Consider the following 23,005-nt stretch of genomic DNA (forward strand, 5'->3'; position numbering starts at 1 on the left):
AGTACATGTGCTTTTACAGAACACTTGGACCCATATTAAATGAATAAAATAATTGTGTAACTGAAATGTGTGAGCTACATGAACTTTGGAGAAACAGATTGCTGTGAGTATCACGAACAGAACACTAATGCTTCCTTTTCCTTTGTTCATTATACTACTGACTCTTTAAAGTTATTGCACAGAAACATCAGGTATTTAAGGAAGGAAGCATTCATCACTTAGCACTAAAGTAAAGAAGTGTCCTTTCAGCATGATATTTGTCTAGAGATTCTTTAAGATCTATATTTCACAAAAACTTATTGGAGAAAAGATATCAGGAGTGACCATTTTTAAATCCCTTTGATAGATTTTTTTAATACTTTCCAAAATAAATGCCTTAATAATCTCTTCTTTAAAGATTTTGACGTTATTAAACTAACTCAAACAGCACTACACTTAAATTGGATTTTCCATGGAGTCTGATCAATACTGATTTGTTCAGACACATTTCTATCTAATAAGTGCTATGCAATTTAATTGGTGTATTATATATAAACCGATGTCTTTAATTCAGCTTTAGAAGAATTGGTTAACTGTTTCATGACTCGATATATGAAAAAAATGTTAGATTAGTCTTTTATGATCCTGATGTCTTAAAATATGTTTATTGTAGATCACAGAAAGATACCAATATCTTGGAGAGTAACTATGTATACACCGAGGTTCAAATTATGTATTAGGATAAAGGTGCTTACTATGCAAGTGATCAAACACTGGAATAGGCTTCCTAGAGAAGTGTCTGTCAGTGTTTATGAGGCATCTGGACGATGCCCTCAGTAAAAGTGGTCATGATGTTGGACTTGATGATATTTGCAGGTCCATTCCAACTATTCTATTCTATTATCCCAGTTTCAAGCAGTATTCTATTCTATTCTATTCTATTCTATTCTATTCTATTCTATTCTATTCTATTCTATTCTATTCTATTCTATTCTACTCTGTTCTACTCTGTTCTACTCTGTTCTGTTCTGTTCTCTTCCATCCTATTCCATTCCATTCCATTCCATTCCATTCCATTCCATTCCATTCCATTCCATCATTCTATTCCATTCTGTTCCAGATATGATTATTCATTAAATATAAAGTCATTTATAATTCTGAAGACTGTTAAATATACACAAAAGAGGGCTACTCACTGCCTCACATTTTTAGAATGGCATCTTTAACTCATGGATATTATATTGGCATAGACAAATTTAAAACGGCCTTCAGATGTATATATCCTTACATCCCAAAAACTCCAAAAGCTCAGAGCAATCTAAAGCTGATTGGATAGCACATATAAACCCACTTATGAACAGTCAGCTAACTTAAAATATAAGTTTCGATACAGGTTATTGAAACTGATTTAGAGTTCATTTCTTGAAAAGATTCCTGTCTGAAAATCTTGGTGCAAATGAATGTTATGATCACAGCAAGAAAGCAATCTCTTAGCCAAGTCTTTTTTAACTAGAGACACTCTTTGCTCTGGAAAATATTTGTGTCATGCAGGGGATGATTCACTTCACCTAAATTTAGATGATTAAGAGTTAAAATCTCAGCATGTCTTCCTGGGCTAGTCCCACAGTCTATGCAATGAAGTAGGCCCTTTGAAGACTGCATGTGGCTTACACTGGAATGCAGGGTATTTCACAAACATATTGCAAGCATCTGTGATATAATGTGTAATGTAATATAACATAGATTCACCACAGTGGATCAACCCGAAAGCACATCTAATCTGACATTCTGTCTATAAAATTCACCAAAATCAGATGCTTGAGGAGGAGTTCAAAAAAACCCACAAGTGATACCTGATTTAAATAACCTCAATACCTATAGCAACCTAGGGCTTTATGACTTCCTGAGCAGGATGTTTTGTATGTGTTTAATAATATCCTTTACTATTTTCCTGATTAACCTCTCAAGGCTCCCACAAACACTAATCATGTAGCAAGGCAAGATTTGCTAGACACTGTGAAAAACACTTTCATATGTTTATTTGGTGTCTGCCTCCTAATTTAATGTAATGACCCTGGTTCTTATTTTGGAAGGGAAGATGCTTGGTCCCTGTCCAGATTCTTCATGCCTCTCATGATTTCACAGCTCTCTATCACATTACATGTGAATTTGTTCTGACAAATCTCCAGACTCAGAAAATGAAGGTGATTGCATTAACACATATGCTAAGCTTGAACCACGCCTGTCAGCAGCATTTATGAGCTCAAATACATTAACTTTCCAGAATGACCAAAGCAAACTCTCAGATAACCACAAATGCATGACAAAAGCATACTTCCGAACTCTGGGGGAGAATTAAAATAAGGTGTAGAAAGAAAGAAAGAAGAAAGTTGTATTCTTTAAACAAATGAGTGTAATTTCTGGGCTTTTTTACCATGAAAATATTGTTAATACATAGAAACAGCTTCATCTACTGGTGTGTAAAAGAACTGGTCGCTTTACTTGTAAGTATATATATTCAAGACAGGAGAATGATTTCTTAGCTGAATCTGTCTCAGAGGTCCCTTTAAGCAACTTTGATCATAAGACAACTCATGCCTGAAAAGTCTGGAAATTAGCTCTGAAAGAAACAAAGCCAGCATTCTGCGTCTTGTGACTACAGCATCCATTGTAGAAGGTGCATGAAAAGAAAGCTGGGAGATTGGAGACTTTCTGATGGAGGCTTACTGGGGTAGTACAAAGGCTTTAGCCTCCAGGTGTTGTGATATACGCTCTTATACCATGCAGCATGATCAGAAAAAAAACATGGGAGTGTATCTGGCAGATGTCACTATTTTCATGTGCCAGATTGACATTTGCAGTAGAGGTTTAGATTAGGTCAGCCTTGGAGTCGCTGTAAGGCCAACTAGTCAGAATGCAAAAAGAAGAAAATAAAGTGGTCATACTCATTCTCATTCATTTGTAATGACTGTATCTCAGCTTGAATGAAGAACCAAGCCCATGGCCTGAGGAGTATGAGAGAAGAGTGATTTTTCCCCTCTGAGCTTATGCCTGCTTTTTTTCAAATCCTGAAACTAAGGCAGGTAACATCAGTTGCTGTTGTATTTCTTTTTTCCTGCTCCTTCTGCACACTCATTAACTGGCACAATACTCAGTCTGGATGAAAATAAGGCACATGAAATACTGTGGAAATGAAAGTTCTCATTTTTCCAGGCAACATGCTCTTTAAGCCATGCTTGCCTGTTTTAATATATCTCTGGGAGAACAAGGTTTTCCTGGAAAATCTATTTTCTTTAAAAGAGCCATAGTGAGCCCCTCTTCCTTCTCTAGTTGGGAGAAGAGGCATCCATGCTTCCACAGAGCACCAGGCATCGCATGTGGAGCACAGACAGCCTGGGAAGTTTCATGGTTACTTTGGTCTCACTTACCACAATGAGCCTTATGAGTCTTATTCTATAGAGGCACTTGGAGATCATTTTGCAAGCTTGTACGCTCCGTCAACATGGAAAAAGCCAAATAAAATACGTCTGTTTCGGGTAATAGTCTTAAATTAGAGGAGTCATAACAGACTCTAAGAACCAGTGTGAGTTCTTCATTCATGTAAAGCAGCTACAGGGTGACCTGATTCACAACAAATCCTAGTTCCCTTACGGCACAGGAATATATAATTACAAAAAAAACTGGAAGTAGCAATGATTAAATTACGTTGCCAGAGTAGTTCATTTCTAAAGGGCTTATTACAGTCATGAACCGCAAACCTGTGATTTTTCTTTTTTCACATGAATTGATGTCATAATGAGGTTTAAATGGAGACTCAGAGTCTACTTGGCCTCCCAAAGGAGAGGGGTTTCCCCTCTACCCTGGACATAGTGCCTCCTTCTGCTGTGCTACTTAATGCAAATGTAAACAAAAAGGAGAGTCAAACCATGAGAGCCGAATTCATTTCCAGCAGGCTGTCATGGCCTTTCACTTTGGTCTCTTCATGGTTCACAAGGATACCTTTCAAGTCTGGTTTATACAGAAGATGCTTATATGATAAAAGGGTACAACCTAACGCAGAAATACAGTGCTGATTGTGAGGTGGAAACAAATCTGTTTATAGAAGCAGTCCGTGTGGAACCTTGATTGTAGAAATCTTTAACACTTCTGTTATTGGAACGGCTGAGAACATAGCAGGAAATCCCAAATGAACAGTTATTTTTCCTACCAGTCCTGAAAGCTAATGTTTTATTATAAATCTGTCCTTTCCAACACATATTGCATCCCCTCAGGGCTAGCTCCACTGTGTATGTAGATTAAGCAGTTGCCTATGGCAGCAAAATGTTAGGCAGGCAAAATGTTTAGTGACTTTTTATTGTGCAACTGCAAGCTGGGTGAAGAAGACATTTTGCAGTGTGCTGAGGACTACAAAAGAGAGATTCCCCAGTTCTTCTGCATACAAGTGAGCAAAAAAAAACATGTGCAGGGTTTCACAGCAAGAAATTGTTTTTAAATTACAAGTTCAATGATAGGAAATATCAAAAGCCTTCACCTTTTAATTTAAAAAAAAAAAAAAAAAAAAAAAAAAAAAAAAAAAAAAAAGATGAAGAGAATATTGGATGCTGTGACAAAATGTTTGTCATGTTTTGTACTTTAACCTTCAACAGAGCCAGAACTGCGTCATTTGTGTGACTATTTATTAAGAACTACGGGGTCATCACCTTGAACTTTTTGACATGGAGGGTTCAGGGAGTTGCTCAGTATTTGAAAAGGCACTTGCCAATCCCAAAATTGAATGAATATAAAGATGAATGTTTACTCAAGCTAAGAATTTGACCACAGTGACTTTTACACATTACACTTCCTTTCAAAAAAAATTAAGTCATCTCTAAGAATACACATGAAAATATCTTATAGAGTAAATAAGTGTGGAGAAAGACAAGAACATGGAACCAAAGCAAAAGAGGATATATTCTTTCTGTAATGGCACTTCCCCTGTCTCCAGTCCCAAACCTGTTTCTTATAGTTCATTCTATCATTCTTCTTGGCGTATTCCTGCAACGAAGGTCTGATCTGCATGGCTACAGGAGTTCTGAGCTAGACCAAAGCACCAGCTTCCACCACCACACACTGTGCTCATCACTGTATTCATGGCAGGTCTTCTTGTTCTAGAACACCCCAACATGTTGGTCATGACTTTTATTCAGTAATTATTGGGGCAGGCCATCAGCCAGAGCTTGTTTCCAGAGTGCTGCTATCACAACTGGAAGAACCATGCCTTTTAAGAGGGTGATACAGAAAACTAAAACTACAGAAATGCACCCCAGTTCTAGAGGGATTTCTAAGTACCTTTCTTCCATGCTGAAGTAATTAAATGGCTTTCAGATGTGCTGGGAAGTGGACTCTGCAAGAAGTCACTGATGCAATAAGCCACAGACAGAACTGCACCATTTAAGGCAAGTCAGTAGGACAGGAATAAGATGTTTTAAAAGGGGACAGACAAGATCAATTCTAAATAAGGCCTGCAATGCACAGGTTTCTTGAAGTGTTGTATGCTGACTGCCTTCAAACTAACATCGAGGTCTCTCAGGATTCACGTCTTAAATGGCACAGACTTAATCCAAACAAAGGTGTTGCAGAGTGGATTGATTGATGGTGAACTTGTTTGAAGTACAATTGGAAGCATACAGCAAGAAAAAGGGCAGCAAATCAGATCAGAGAGCATTGAACAGATAAAGTTTAGGAAGGCAGGCTTGAATTTTCTAGGTGGCTCTTTATTCTGCCTTCAAGTGAAGAAAATTTTGTGGGCTTATTTAATTAAGCGATCAAATCCTCTAGAACTCAGTGAGATATTCCACCAACGAAAACATCTAATAATTTCTAGGGTAACTTCTTCAGACAAAAAGACAAACAGAGCAAAGCAATGACATAAGATCTTCATCTCACAAAGAATTATTAAATCAAGTTTGTCAGATCTGTGGCTTCTGCTTCGCTTGCAGTTCCCAGGAAGTTCTCGGCAGGGCTGCTCAAGCTGACCTGAGCCACAGGATGTGGAATGAATAACCCAGCAGCACAGTGAAGAAACTGTCCCATGTTGGGATGTAGCTGCCTGCCCATTCTGTTACAAATGTGGGATCCCATGGATACTGTTCTCCTCTCTGGCATTTTTGAATCTGTCTTCTGGATCATGTTGGCCTTCAGAATCTTTGCTGCATAAAGATCTAATGTGTGGCTTTTAGAGTTAATAAATCCACTATAGATTAGGAAACAAATTACAGTTTTTCTGACAGTATTTAGCAAATTAATTTATTCACAAATAATTTTCTATCCTTTTGACCCCCTCCAACAAGCAACACCTTTAGCTAAATTGCTGTCTACTCTCACCAGCCTAATTATCATATATAAATTACTATTTTTGCTCGGAGGTGCAGGTGCAAGACAATCAGTTTTTGTTAGGTACACCCAAAGGGTCAAGATTTCAACTAAGTTGTAAAGCTCTGGCAAAATCCAGTAACATCTACATGAATTTATTGACTGCTTCTGCTAAAGTAAAAGGATTTTAGAATATTAAATTTGGTTATCAGAAATGTGTTGTTTTTCTTCAATCAGATCCCTCCCCATTTTTTTATTTTATTTTTTCCAGTTAATATAAAGTCCAGAAGGAACTGACTTTGTACAACATCTGGAACTGTCCGCTGACAAAGCTGATGTTTTGTATTACAAGTATGGCATTGTGTCAATGGTCTAGATGTTTGTAAGAATAGACAGTGATTGAAAACAGAATGATTTCAAGGAAAGAAAGGGAAGGGAAGGGAAGGGAAGGGAAGGGAAGGGAAGGGAAGGGAAGGGAAGGGAAGGGAAGGGAAGGGAAGGGAAGGGAAGGGAAGGGAAGGGAAGGGAAGGGAAGGGAAGGGAAGGGAAGGGAAGGGAAGGGAAGGGAAGGGAAGGGAAGGGAAGGGAAGGGAAGGGAAGGGAAGGGGAGGGAAAGGAAGGGGAAGGGAGGGGAGGGGAGGGGAGGGGAAGGGAGGGGAGGGGAGGGGAGGGAGGAAGGAAGACAGCCATCAGTGAATTCAGTACCAGATTAAAAGAAAGAAAACAAATTTATTATCAACACATGTTGCTCCAAAAGTAGTGCTTTTTTTTTTTTTTTTTTTGAAACTTCTCCAAATACAAGGAGCACAATAAAACTGTTTGATAGAGCATATCCTCTGCTACAAAACACTTTTTTTTAACACAGTCATCATCATTAGCTGATTTGCATGGATGAGCTGATGGGAATGCTCTTCATATTGTGGTTCAACAGCTGTGGATGGTCATCAGGAATGTGGCTTGTCTTTCATGTTGCTGCCACCATGGCTGAAATGCACCACCCACTGCCTGTGGGGTGGAGCTCACATCCATTCACATCCTCTGTTTGGTATCCATAAACGTTCAGCAAGCACTGATGAATGTCAATGGGTGCCTTTCATTCCATATGGAGCAATTCAGTGACGCACTGTTGCCTTATGCACACTTCCATGTCAGACTGCCCCTCTGCTGCCATATGTCACACGGCAACAGTATGTAATGGTATACTGGTGGGAAAGCTTAACCTCTATTGCCATACTACTAACAGCCACCTCTGATGTCATGGACAAAAGAGGAGGCATTACTTTCAGAGCTGCTCTCATATTTTGCTTCTATATTATAATATTTTTTTGAACTAATGTCTGAATTCTTATTTCAAATTTTTTCTCTCTCCAGATGTATCACATACCTAAAGCAAATACAAGATGACAAGGGTTAAATAATTACCATGGACTAAAAATAAGAAAAATAACAATTTTTCTTAATTTAATGTATTGAAATTGACTGAAATTTCTATTACAGGTTTTTGTCAAAACAATTTTGCAGTTTCTCTTTCACCCTACCTTAACCTGAAATTAATTCTCATTGCTGGCTCATTTATTGAACTTAAATTATATATCTTCTTCTGACTCTAATTTGGAGAAGTCACAGATGGTGCTCTAAAACCACATACTCTGCTCTGAATGCACCTCTTTGGAGGTAATATTATCTTTTCTGAATGCCATTAGCCTTCTTACCATAAAATTCTCCCTCACAGATGGAAATTTCAGCTATAAGAAAATGTTGGGTGAAAGAAATTACAGTCTTACGGATCAACTTGTATATATTGAATTCACAAAACTGATTTATTTTTATTTTAACCCAGCCTTTTCATGGGTTCCAGACCACATATGCAGGGCACTTTAATTTCTCTCCTTTCTCAGAATGTGAAACCCCCTAGGAGCAGTTCCTTTGCACTCACTATGCACCTCCAGGGTACACAATTCAAACAAGTGCTACCTTGTGCTAACAGAGTGTTGATTTGCTTGTGCTCATGAAAGAAAGGAGGATACTTTTCAGGATGGAAGCAGGGCAGGAGGGTGGGGGATGTTCTAGTTTTTTAATTAAAATATATTGTTAAGAACACTGTAGAGACTGTTGAATAGTTGGAGATTTCTTTCTTCCATATTTTAATATTTCTAAAAGACCATTCACTCATGAAAAACGAAGTTTATTTTCAACATATAACTTCCATAAAAGAGTAGTCGTAAAGCATAGTAAGTTATTTATGGTTGAAAAATATGGCTATCCTCTGGCTTTCCTTAAGACTTTTTTCCTTACCCACAGCATACTGTGATTTTTAGGACTCTGTTCTTACTCTCCACTCATGCATAAACATTTGCAGAATTATGGCCTTCAGCTCCTAACCCTGCAAAGACAGTCTGTTTCTGAGCCAGTGGATATAAAGTGGCTACTGTTAAGAATATAATTTCAAGATTCTAAAATTTAGGAATAATGACTGTACTTAATGGTTTCTCTGAAGCATCCCTCTGAAATGCACTGGAATACTTCGAAGTAATTCTTGCACTGGGATATTTTCCATTTTGCAGTCATTCATAGTGTCTATAGAGTATTTCATCTTTCTGTTGCACTTTTAAATAGGTGTTAGGCCACTTCAGAGATAAAATATATATATATATATTTCTCCATGCTTCCAGGAAAAATGTGCTATCTTTACACAGTTTCTTATGCAGTATTTGCCTGTATATCTTCCCTTACTCTGGCGGAGGTGAGGGGGGAAGAGGGAGAGAGAAAAAAAAAAAAAACCAACCCCGTAGGTTTTCTTTCTGGATGATAATATCTTCTTTAAAGTGGAAAAAATAGTATTTTAGTTGAGCCAAATACACCATTCATTCATCAGGAATTTTCTATTTCTATTGCTAAAGAACTGAAAGTGAGCACAGTTGAATAGGGGAATGAATAGAGCTGCAGATGAGAGAAACCAAGGGCAGGGGGAATTAATAAACATGGACCTGGAAGATCAGAGATGAGCCCTGAGGGAAGGCTGTGGAAGCTCAGGGTTGTACTTATGAATCAAATCACAAGCAGCAGTAAAGCACTTAGCACAGAAATGGTCTGCCATAATATTCCTTATAATTTGATATTCCTTGTTCTCAGAGGCAGATGAATAATCTTTAGCAGCCAATGGCAGCTGTGTTGTCTTTCTGCTTCCACCTTTCTTTCATCTCCAGTTACACAAATATCTCCTAGGCCTTGGCAAATAAGTACAGTTCTGACGTGGGAACCATGAACCAACTTATCTTGACTATTCATTTCAGACAAAAAATGTATTTCAACACCACTGTACAGATATCATAAAAATAGTACTTGAAGAGATTCTGGAAACATTCCATGTTGCTGGCAAATAATTACATGTGGAGATGCATCAGTAAATAAAGTGTGTCTTCAAGGACTAGGGATAGACTGCCAACCTTCAGTAGTTTCTATCATCAGCAGAGTACTGTCTTAAAAGGCAAGATCAGTAGGGGCAGGGTCATCAAGCAATCAAAGAAGGGCAATAAAGCATTTTTTATGACCACAGTGGCCTTCAGTACAGCAGAAAGCCAGTCCTTTTTAAATAAGAATAAACAAGATCAGAGAATATATACCCAGCTCATGATCCCACCAACTAAGGAAATCCATGAGCAATCAATATATGCGACTTTCAATGAACGTGATCCACACATAACATGGAAAAAGAATCTTACAAGAGATAAATCTTGCAGCTTCCGTCACAGCACAGATGCCAGCATTACAACCCTGTACTTCTGGCAACAGTATAGTAGCACAAGTCCACAGCTGCTATCATCCAGATGAAAAAGCCTTTCTTCTTGCTGCTAAATTGAGCAATTTGTGGTGGTCTGCTGCTTTACCAGACACATTCAGCAAAGAACTCCATGAACACTGCCTTTTCATCTCAAAATCTTCCCTTCAGTGGTGATCCTCCCACCTTTCCTGAGTGACACTCTGGAAGGCATTGATTTTCCAATGGCTGTGGGTGCAGCATGGAGTCAGAGCCACAGGCTTTTCAGCCTTGGTTTTCTTGTTTCGCTGTCACATGAACAATGCAGCAGTACATCAGGTTCTTGTCTTGCTCTTTCTTCTCATCTTGCATCACTACATGCCTTCCATGAAAAGGAGGGAATGCTTCTCCTAGCAAAGAACTTGTACCTGTTTTCATCATCTCATTCTGCTGGAAAACAGTGACCTTCACAGGCCTTTCCAAGCATGGATAACTTACCATAGCCTGGGGTCAAGCACACTGAAATCTGAAGACCACAGTGTGATCTCGATGGAAGTGCAGTGGAGATGCAAATGCATCCCTTCTGTGGTGATTTTCCAGAGATCTCTTTCAAAAAAGAGGATGATTATGGACACAAAGGGTCTGTCCTAGAACCAGAGATCTCGATTCTGTGGGACTCAAGCATTTTGTTCTTAAGGACCTCACCACTGGCTGCTATTTTGCTTGATATGACTGCTGCATTCATAAGTCTCAATGCACATGTACAGTTTCTCATTTGCACCAGCAATGCAGTAGCCAAATGAGCAGAAGTTTGGAGGTAACTCAGTCTGGAGCACTGGGCAGCCAGATTACCAGCCAGCATAAATAACACATCATACATCCTGGCTAATTCAACAGAAATACATAGCTGTAAAAATATGTGCTCATACCTCACCTATGCTTGTGGTCACTAATGCCTAGTCTAGACTTAGCAAATGTGTTACCATTACTTTAGTCATTTGTTATAAATTGCCAGTGGCAGGTGGGATGGGTTTACTTCCTTTCCAAATATGTTCACAAGCTGCATGCAGCTACATAAAGTAGTAGCATGTGCTGTAGTTGGAATATACAGCATTCAGCATTATACGGCTTTAAACATACATTAAAAATGCAAGGTGAAGTAAGATAAGCAAATCTTAGGAAATGGACTATTAAGATCCTGGTTTACTTAAATCCCTGAAATTAATCTCAATTATCAGTCTCCAAATACTTTTTACAGCACTTAAAATTTATTAGGTTTTTCCTTGATTATTTAAGGACTAATCAAAATTGCACCTTCACTCTGGGAGACTTTGCACTTTCCTCTGATGACTAATGACATCCCAAACAAATCTGAGTGCAGGCATTTTTCAGTGTTTTTTCCTCCTTTTAGGAAGATTAGTGCTGTCATCAGCAGGTGTGAGGAAAACACAGAAGCCCAAACACTGAATATAGCAAGTAAGCAGGAACTACATTTAAACTGATTTGCAATGCAAAGGTAGTGATTCACCTCCTAAACAGGATTTTGGGTTGCTGTAGCATCCTGGTCCTTCACTGAGAAAGGACAACTAATGCCCAGATTGGGGCTTATCTCTTCCAGCCTAATTATGCAACTTTTTTTGAGAGTTATTCACATCAGCTACATGAAAATGTATAAATATATTTCTGCTGTGTAGCTAAATATTAAGTTCTGTTGTAGCTGTATATAATTAAATATGTATTATATGTGTAAAACGACAGCAAAATTGTGCTGTGCCAGTTCCAGTTGTAGAACTACAGTGCAAACATCATCTGTGTTTTAATAATATTTACTGCTAGCATCTTTCTCATCTATTACCCCATCTCAGGCTATGTCCCATCCACACTAAGTATAAACAGCTTTCAAAAGCCCCCTCCTTCGTGTGAGCCACAGTCACAGGTCTCTCAGATGATGTTCCTTTCAGTTCAAGTTACAGTCATTCTACCTCTTGCCTGTCATATTTGAATTTGACCTACTTATTTTAAATGAAATTAGGGAAGGCAAATTATGTGTAACCTACTTTTTACACTGAGAGTGTCTCATCTTACCAAAGGTGCCCGGAGCACTGTCACTTCTTTACTGTTGGTGACTCTGAGGAGCCAGCTCCTTGCTGCCCACTTGGCCACAAGTACTCCAACTCTCCCCTCCTGGAGCAACCTCAGCTCCTGTTCATCTCACCCCTGGACCCTCAGCCCCAGATGAGTGGCACCATCCCTCTTCTTTCTCCTTCCCACCCCTCCCCATCTCCTTCTCAGACAGGCTTTTCTGACCCGCAGTGAGCTCCCAGTCAGATGCACAAGTAGGATGTCTTTTTCAGCCATTTCAAACACACTAAAGGACATGTACCTCTGCCATGCTCATCTTTTCACATGTATTTCTGCACAAATAAGAGTTCCAAAATGATCTGAAGCAGATTGCCCTTTACCAGTGCCTTGGAATTAGAGCAAGGCTCGAAATTAACTGCTCAGTGTTAATGTGATGTAGAGAGACCATATGGAAAATGAAAATCAGGGGCTCTTACATTTTGTTTTTTAATCAAAGCCTTGCAATTCACCTTTTGAAGTATTCTTCTAACTAGCAAAATATATTCCAAGTGCTTTTCACCACAAATGTTGATCATTATGTAAGCACTACAAAGTTTATAGAGATTATAGCCAACAATCCAATCACTCATATAACAGGCATGTGAGAAATACATCTTCATGGCACTCAAAAGCAAAGGCATATAACAATAAAGGTATTTTCCAGCAGAAAACAGATGCTAAAGACAAATTAGTCTAAGTGACAAAAAGCGCTTATGCCACTGAACTGCAGGACGAACAAGAAAATTCAATGCCATTAGTTTCAAATTTTTTTTTTTTTTGTTCAGGGTTTAGAACATAACCCAAATATTTAAGGCCAATGAAACAATTTTTGGGTTAGCGGGGAAGAAAATATATGTACATATAAAGGCAATTAGACTTCACAAAACAGAAAGAAAATTTAGTGAGAATTTACACAGAGGAGCTGGTATGTGTCCTCTTCTTCCCTTTTACAATGTCTTACACTGTCATCAAATTCCCAAGTTTTCTGTTTCACTATTCCTTGTATTTTTCTTTATGGACTTTTCCAGATCTTTGGGATAGGCATAAAATTCCTGAAAGAAATAACCACAAATAAAAATTTAAAAAAATAATAAAATTAGAAGTCTGTGTAACTTTGAATCAAATGTGCATTTGGTGCAGATGCACTTCTGTACTGACTGCTGTACAAAACTGTGCTGTTATTTTTCTCACCTCATTCAGCCAAAGGGCATAGTGCAAGAAAGTGTAAATGTTATTGATGTGGCCTCTTATACAAAGTCTGACAGTCTGACTTGCACTTCACCTCCAGCATGTGGCTCACACCATTTCATAGCACCTCTTGTCTCGCGTTGCTGTTTCCCAAGTAGAATTCCTCCCCCCCAGGCTGGAAGCAAATGGAAGAAGGAAAAGATGCTCTGAGAAGTCCATCCACACAGGTGAAAATATGAAATCCAGGTCTCAGTTCATTAACATTTCCAATTGCTAAGTATCCTGTTTATTTTCCATTGTTTGTGCTGAAGAGTCACTAGCAAGTCATAGTGCAATATAGTATTACTAATCCCTGTTTCCATTCATTACTAATGTGTTACTGTGTACTTAGAAGAGCTCAGCAAAGCTTGGAGTGTTCTCCAACTTCTGTTGAGATCAGTTTGTAGCTACCAATCTGTTTCCATTATTTCGCTTACTACAGAGATGTAGTAATCTGAAAGGAATCGTGCATAGGTCAAGATTTTTCTACTAAGCTTTTCACATTCAGAGATATTTCCTCAGTGTATTTTGGCCCTCAATAAAAATATAACAAAACCTAGTAAAATTTCACTGTTTTTTGTGTTGTTCTTTTTTGATGATTAACAAATAATGTGTTTAACAGGAAAGTGAACATAGCGTTGCGTGGCTGTATTCACGATGTGCTTGTGATGCAATATTAGTTTAAATATAGTGAGCTTAAGTTAAGTCTAGCTGCTAAAGTCTGAAGTGATGGTCTTGAAGCACATTTTCTATGGAATCTTTCATATACATTCAGCTCTGAGGTGGGAACAAATGCCATTTTCAGCACTGTGCTTAATTGCTTAATGAAGAATCCTTAAATTTCTGTCATAACAATCTTTAAGTAATTTTCATGTATGCCATCAAATATCTGCTAGATTTCTGAAATGCTTATGTACTTATTTTTGTCAATTTGCAATACTAAGGCAATTTCATTCATCTTGAACAGAGGGGGAAGCCTCCAGCACATTATGCGCTACTTGCCTTTAACTATGCACATTTAATTACCTCACCTGTACTACATCTACTAATCATCCTATCCTTCATACTCCTTAGGGCATGCAATGTTATTCTCTTCTCATGTTTCTCACCTCTTTCAGTTCCCTTTAGACCTACTTCTCTCTTTTCTAATGTTTATAGCACCTTCCAATTTAGCATCACCTGTGATCCTCTCAAAGTGCTTTTTACCCTTTCTTTCAGAATGCAAATGGAAATATTCCACAAGGTCAGATCTCACACATACACTCACACTTATATCTAAACACGTATCTTCAGAAAATCACTAGCTCCATCTTTCTACTGCAGTGCAACTGCTCATTTGCAAAGGTTGAAACAGAGGATTAGGCAGTTCACTGTGGGAAACATCAAGGAGAAAAAAAAAGATTAAGTTGTTATAAAAAGATATAAAGGAAATAAAGAATTATCTAGTGTGTAAACACTTTCTGAGACTTTAAGTGTGGACCTTGTTATTGAATTAGTGCTAGAATGGAAAAGAGAGGGAAAAAAGTATCAGAAAACCTTATTGTGAGTCAGCATTTTCATTTGTTGAATTTCAGCAGTAATTTTTAAGTAACTAGGTCAGTAGTAAAAGATGACATCTGCAATCAGGTCTCTGACACTGTAATTAGCAGCTATTTGTGGAGCATAAAATACTTTAAACCAGATAAATAAACTCGGGATCTGAGTTCTCCCTGTGTAAATAAATAGGAAGAAAGGCAGATGTAGCCACATAAACACACAACAAGAAGGCAAAATAGCCATTTTAACATGCAGAGCAAGTAATATCAATTTGTAAGTTATCTGAAATTCAAATTTTTGTTAAGAGCCTGCTGATTCCAAGAAAAGACAGTTGGCATTTTGATTATAGCCACTTCATTTATTGGCTTAATGCTGTGTATAATCTTTCTAAAACAAATACACCAAATTAATAATTACACAAACTCCTGCAATGCTCCCCAAACAGAGCTCGCTGCAGCTCAGCATGGATTGTGTGTGTGCTTTTTTTCTAAGCAATTAAACTGTATCTTTTAAGATCATTAAGGCTCAGGGTCAGACCAGGCTCTTTATTCTTATAAACAGATGTTTAGGAGATCCTGGATGCCCTTTTTTTTTTTATCACCTTCTGCTAATTACTCTCTGCCTATTCTCTCCACTCCCTGGCTTTCAAGCGGCCAGTGGGCCCCTGAATACCATCTGTTCAAAATTCTGGTCCTTGCCCTCTGTTAGACCTCTCTAGACCTCAGCCTTTTTTCTTTTCCATTATGGAGATCATGCATGCATTAGGTGGGTCATGTTCCTTTTGCTATACACAGTGGCACGTGCCAATGCCCTTGAGGAATCAGCTGCAGGGCTAAATTTACAATTGGCTTGCTTCCTCCAAAACAACATTAATCTTTTGTTCTCCCACATACAATTTAATATAATCACAGAGATATTACTGATTGTCTGCTGTAGATTTTAATGTGCTTTTTAAAAATCTTTATAAAGCAACAGAGTTCAATCAAATGAAGAAAGGCTATGAAAAAAAAGCCACAAACATGCAAACATTTGCTGTTTTAACACCTACTTTGAATCCTTCAGTTTAGCAGATTTCTCAGGTTTTATTCAGAACTACTTGAAACTTCCAAAGATGGTAGAAGCAATTCCCTCTCTATTAAAGAGAGTCCCCTTATTATTTTAACTGTCACTGTCTCTATATCTCCGTACAAATTACATTGTATTGGTCATATACTACAAGCTAGAGATTTAAGATTTACAGAGTAGAGGCTGTTGCTTCCTATACCGCTGTTAGGATTAAACCCTGGAGACCACTTAAAAACTATGCTATAGTTTGCACATCTTTTGTATAACATATGAGTGTCTGGAGCACCCAGTAGTTCACAGTTGGTTGACTGCCTTGCATGGACAAGTATGAAAAGGCATTCGCTCCTAGAGAACAGATCCAACTGAAAACCAGTGGGTCAAGCAGCAGTATGTCAGGGTCATAAGATCTCCACTTGCACTCTTAAGCAAATGATTCATTTACTTTTCATTTATCAGTAATGTTCATGGAATAAACATGGAAAGCATGATTCATTCACAGAGAGAAATTTTATATTTAAATTAATTTAGTTTCAACTATGAAATTCCTATCAATATAGGTTGTTCTTATTATCCACAGCAAAATGAATTATTTTAATCAGCTAAGTTTGATCATTTCTGACTGAAAAAAGCCACAGCCACAGGTAGAATAAACATTGCTGTAGAAGTATGAAACCATAGAATGGTTGAGGTTGGAAAGGACCTTAGTGGTCACCCAGTTCTAATTCCCAGCTTTTGGCCCTTGCATAAATGTGAGTAACTCAAACACATCATATTATATTTGACTCCATTTTCTGCTCCCTGTGTATCCATCTACCTTTACCAGATTTATTTTAATAGCAAAGAAAAAAAGCTCTCCTAAAGAAAAAAAGCCCATCTATTGGAAAATATTTTTTCTTTCTCTTCCAGTTGCTGGATTTCTTCCAAAATACAACCACTATTTCTGTCTTGTGACACAGAAACTCTAGTTCTGGTCAGTAGTTCTGGGCAAACCTGTTACATGTTTGTGCTGATAAAGCATAAACATTTTCCTATGCCACAAATGGTTTGAAGTAAGAACCTATTCCAAATCTATCGATGTCCCATATTGACTTTAGTAGACTTTCAATCAGTTCACAGTAATCCGTCTTAAATGAAGGGAATAAAACACCCAAGACAAATTGTATGTCAGCTGCTTAGATTATGAAATGTTTAGAGTTTATGGTCTCAGTAAACACAGGGCTTAAGAGAGGTTCTCTCAGAGCTTCATACTTCTTTTTTCTTATGTCGCTCTCTGGTATGAACACTAAAAAAAATTAAAAAAAAAATAAAAAAAAAAATAAAATTCCATTATAACATTTTCTTCTGTGTTAGTTATTGATGCACCAGATATGTAGGAATTTTATAAAATTTTAGAAGTGCCTATAAATCTGGACATTTGCTCTTCCACTCTAATCACTGCTGAATCTACAAGTTCAGGAAAGTTCAAATAAAAGCTACTGAATGCTGAGTTTGCATTTTCACTCGGCTCTAGCTATGTTCCACATATGCCTTTAATATTTATGAAGCTAATTGAGAATATATTCTTTTCAAAATGTTTGTGTATTCAACAAAAGGAATGCAGGAGCTCAAACACTCTCCTTGAGAATCTGATCTTCTTTATAAATGAATGTATTAAAAAAGTACAGGTATAATAATGTTAAACTAAAGGATGCACGTTTTCATTAAAGATTTATAGCAAAATTTGTATTGATAGAGGAACACTATTTTGAGGACTGTTTCAGAATTGTACTGAATTAAAGTTACCTGTTTAACTGATCTGTTTTTGTTTTCAGTTCTCAGTCAATTATTGTAAAGTGTAATTTGAAGCTTGGAACATGCCTAAGTACCAATAGTTCTTCTATCCCCATCCTTGATGAAATGCCTGTGGATCTGGGCCTCCTGTCACAGAATAACTACAATAGTTACAGGCCATGGAAGCTATTGGGTTTTACCTTAAAAGAAATCAAGATATCCTTTTTTATAACAATTGTGACAGAGGAAGCACAGAGGAAGAGAAAGATTCTTCCAAATGTTAAGATCTTTAGAACTTATTTGATAAAATGACAGCAAATGAAAGAAAGAGATAAGAGCAATGGTCAGAGAAAGAGAGAGCCCTGACTGCCTGAAAATCATTTCAATTCACAGAATCACAGAGGTTGGAAGGGACCCCTGGGGATCACCTACTCCAACCCCATTGCTACAGCATTTTCCCTAGAGTAGGTTACACTGGTGGCCCGGGTGGGCTTCATATATCTCCAGAGGAGTCTCCACAAACTCTCTCAGCAGCTCATTCCAGTGCACTGTCACCCTCCATGTAAAATAAATGTTTCCTCATGTTTTATGAAACATCCTATGCTCCTGTTTGTTCCCGTTGCTCCTTGTCTTGCCTGTGGGCACAACTTAAAAGAGCTTCTTCTACACAAATTTGTGTGTTTATATCCATTCTTGACTGGGTCAGTGATCACTAAGTAACTGTTGAATTCTTGAGCAGTCACACAAGGAGACTTTCACATGTTGTGGGATCAAAAAGGTACAGTAGGTGAGGATTCAGCTCACCTACTCTCACACAGCCAGAACAGTCACAGCACTGGACCTGGTCATCATAAGTGCTCGTTAAAGCTGATGCAGGAAAAGGAGCATTGTGAGGATGAGGTTTCTCTAATCTTTATTAGATAACCAACTCAAAATTAAAATAATAATTGTAGTGGGCCATAATGACAAAGTCCACATAACTACCAAAGGAAGTCTAAGCCAAAGTGTTGGTGTTAAATGACTATTGCTCAAAGCACAGGATTATCTCAGATCTCTTGCTTACAAGTTAAATTGCTTATTAACAGGCTTCCCAAAAGTATTCCACAAATAATGGACAAAGGTTCTTCTAATTTTCAAGCACTGTGGGCAGGGTAGAAGTAAAGTATTTCTTTTTCCTATAAATAAGTTAAAAATGTGGAGGCAAGGGATGAAAAGCTGTGGTTTTTGTTGTTGTTTTTTGTTTGTTTTTCTGCATTATTGAATATAGAAATGATGGACTGAGGCTTATTCCTTTGATTCAAGTAGGTGGAACAACCAGCTACATTTCTGTTCCTGTGTTATAAGCACTTTAATGCACTATCAGCATATTGTATACCTTTTCTTACTTTGTCTTATTTGGCAATTTCCACCAAAATCACATTGATTTCTTTGTCTTTAAATGGTGCTTTAGAAGACATATGTCTTAAAGGATAGCACTGCTTGGGTTCCCCATAGTGCAGTAATACAAATTTTGGACACATGGGTTGTTCTTTGATGACTTACTTTATTAGGTTTCCAAATCACGCTGATGCCCAGAGGGTGTGAGTAGAATTGAAATAGCTTTACACTGCCACAGGAGAGTTGGGAAGGCCCCATTTTATGAGGCCGAGGTTAACACTAAAATAACATGTGACAGATGGTCACTTTTTGCTACCCATCTTACTTGACCAGCATTTTTGTAACAGACACAAGCAACCCACTGCTCTTTTCTCAACAAAGGATAAATCTGTTGAAAATATAAGATCTGATCACTTATTTCAGCTCTATTACTTCTAACCACAACCAAAGAGGAAAAATTACATTGTAGCAGGTCTGTAGTGTTTATAGGAACATTTTCTTCAGGAAAACAGTAGCTGAATAAAAGAAATTTAATCTCTAAAAATTTTTTGTTTCTCTATTTACAAATTTGTTTTGATAAAAGTATTCTACCATTTCTCTTTTTAATGTGTGATATCTTTCATACTAGTTAAGACCAAACCAGCTGTTTAGTTAAGTAATCTTTCCCTGGCAGTAGCCAGTGGCAAATGCATATGAAAAGACTGTTAAAAACTTGATTGCTAGGGTAGTGCTCCTGCTCATTTACTTCTTCATTTTCTGGAAATCAGAAGTACTTGCTTTAGTTTGTTCTAGACTTCTTGGCTTACACTTCATTGAAATGTTTCCATATTAGTTCTACAGCGAAAATGAATAATCATTCTCTATTTAGGTCCTTCATATCACTCACTTCCCTTATTAGACTGAAAGGATTAACCCATTCCCATTTTAATGCATTTTGTTTAGTTTCAGATTAGCTTGTGGGATTGCTTGCAACATTTTTTTTCTCTTCTCTTGGAACTTTTCACCTCCAATCATACATCTCAGAATTTGGTGAGGAAAGTATGTTTTTTCTTACTTTTTAACAAGTCTTTCTTCAGAATGTGCATCCTGCAGTACAACCCACTGTAAGCCAGACCCTAAGATCTGAAAGAGATATTAGACAAGCTCCTATAATCATGCCCCTTGTTTGGTTTCCTGCTTAGTTTGGTCAAGTCTTTCAACCATGCCTACTTAAACTATCCACTTGCTTCCAAGAAATAAAAATATCTAACTAATTCATAGTGTCTACTGCAGAATTCTAATCTTTCTTCTTGATGAAGAGACTTTAAAGATTTCCCTCTCCAAAAGCCAATTTTGGTACTCTCAGAAAGAAATACTACAAAATCACTTTCCTTAAACCGTGCCAATCCACTCTCCTTTCAGCACAGTTCTTTACTGCCTCCCTTGTGCAGCCCTTCTCAGTAATCATTTATTATTGTAAAACTCTTTATTTTCCTTGGCTTTCTTCTCACTTCAGACCTCCGTCTCCTTAATTCTAGCTCTCTCCAAAAAAAAAAAAAAAAAAAAAAATAGTATGGGCAAATATTGTCTCAAAGGCCCAAAATGCCAGTAAAATATCAACAATACTTTCTCTTTAGAAAGAGGAGGGAGACAAATTTTATAATCGTATATAAGTGTTTGCTGTTTTTCATCAGAAATTATTTGCCTACTTTTAGTCTATACTCAGAAACTAGGTTTTCTTTTCTACTGACTTTTTCAGTTAATTTTAAACAATAAATGAGTGCCTGGAAAAGCTAATGATAACAGGAGAACACTAGGCAAAAATAGAAGACCAGATGGTGTCTCAGCCCAACCATGCCAGGCTGATAAGTTGTAGTTCAACTTAGTTCAGTTGTTCAGGAGTTCTCCAGATTCAAACCATAAGTCAAAAGACTTAGAATAGTAAGACTGAGAATGAGAACCATTTCAAGTGTCAACCTGGACTTGTGCAAGACCTTTGACATACTTCCACATCATACCCTTATTTATAAACTGAGGAGATATGGACTTCAAGGCTGGACTATTGGGTGAATAAAGAATTGGTTGAATGGTCACATCCAGGGCTGTGGTCAGTGGATCGACATCCACTTGGAGTCTGATCATGAGTGGCATCCCTCCAGTGTCAGACTCGAAAATGGTGCTCTTCAGCATCTTTATCAATGACGCAGAATACAGTGGGATCAAGTGTACTCTCAGCAAGTTTGCTGATAGTGGTGCAGTTGACAAAGTTGAAGGGAGGGATGCTATTGACTGGGACATCAACATACTCAAAAAGTAGGTCCATGGGAACCTAATGAGGTTCAACAAAGCCAAGTACAAGTTGTTGCATTTGGATCATGGCAATCCTGGATATGCCTACAGACTGAAAGAAAAACTCATTGAGAGCAGCCCTGCTGAGAAGGATTTGGATGATCTGCTGGACAAAAAGCTGGACATGAGCCAGCAGTGTGAACTTGCAGCCTGGAAGGCCAGTAGTACCATGGGCTGCATGGCTGCATTAAAAGAGGGATGGCAGCAGGGTAAGGGAGGGGATTGTCCGTCTCTACTCTGCCCTCATGAGGACCTCATCTGGAGTACCTCTTCTAGGTCTGGGGCCCCCAGTACAAGAAAGATGCGAAGATCTTGGAGCAAGTCCAGAAGAGGGCTGTGACAATGATCAGAGGGCTGGAGTACCTCTCTTATGAAGAATGACTGAGGGAGCTGAACTTGTTAGCTAGGAGAAGAGAAGGCTAAGGGGAGACTACCCTGCAGCCTTCTAGTGCTTGAGGGGAGCTTATAAACAGGAGGGGGACCAACATTCTACACTGTCTGATAGTAATATGGGGATTGGGGAATGGCTTTAACCTAAAAGAGGGGAGATTTAGGTTAGATGCTAGATTTAAATTCTTTGCTTACAAGTCAGTGAAGTGCTGGAACTGGTTGCTCACAGAAACTGTGTATGCTCCATCCGTGGAGGTGTTCAGGGCCAGGTTGGATGGGACCCTGGGCAGACTGATCTGGTGGGTAGCAACGCTGCTCAAGAAAGTGGTTGGAACTTGACACTCCTTAAGGTCGGTCTCTTTCAGCCCAAGCCATTCTATGTTTCTATGGCTCTATGATATAAAAGGTAGATTCTGAAGCATTACAGCTACTCCAAACTTTCTTTACAAACTGTAAGAATCACAAATCTGGATTCCATTTTCTACACTGTGAATCTTTCCTGACTATGATAAGAGTTTGCGTACCTATTACAGATGAATCTCTTCATCTCTGTTTGTCCTTTTTTATAGTAAAAAAAAAAAACAACAACAAGCACAGGGGTTAGAAGCTAGTAAGCACTTCTGCTGTCAGCCTGTGTAATTAAGCAAGTCTGATTGCCATTTTCAGACAATGTATTTTGGAAAAAGAAATATCAAAAAGGGAATATTTTGCATTTTTTTATTTACTTTACATTTACATCAATATTTACATCTTGAATATGTAATTTTGCAATTAAATTTTACTAAAATTATCTACCTGTTTTAGAGGAAAAAAGAGAGGACAAAAAAGTCCGCAAGTTTTCAAATTCTATTTGGAGAACTCAGATACAGAAAAAAAAAAATAAATAAATCAGAATATAAGTTCAAAATATAGTCAGTACAGGGAAAAGGGGTTAAGATGAGTTCATGCACTGAAATAGGAGCCCCACAGCAGATCAGTCCTTGAGGGCATGTCACATTACAGAAGTGTGAAGAAGGCTATGGTACAGGCCAGAAGGCTGAAGATATGTAGTTGTATATCTTCAGCATCAAAGCTGGGACATTGGGTCTCTGTGACTCAGGCTGG

The sequence above is a fragment of the Excalfactoria chinensis genome, chromosome 1 (genome assembly GCF_039878825.1).
Source record: "Excalfactoria chinensis isolate bCotChi1 chromosome 1, bCotChi1.hap2, whole genome shotgun sequence".
Lineage (NCBI taxonomy): Eukaryota > Metazoa > Chordata > Aves > Galliformes > Phasianidae > Excalfactoria > Excalfactoria chinensis.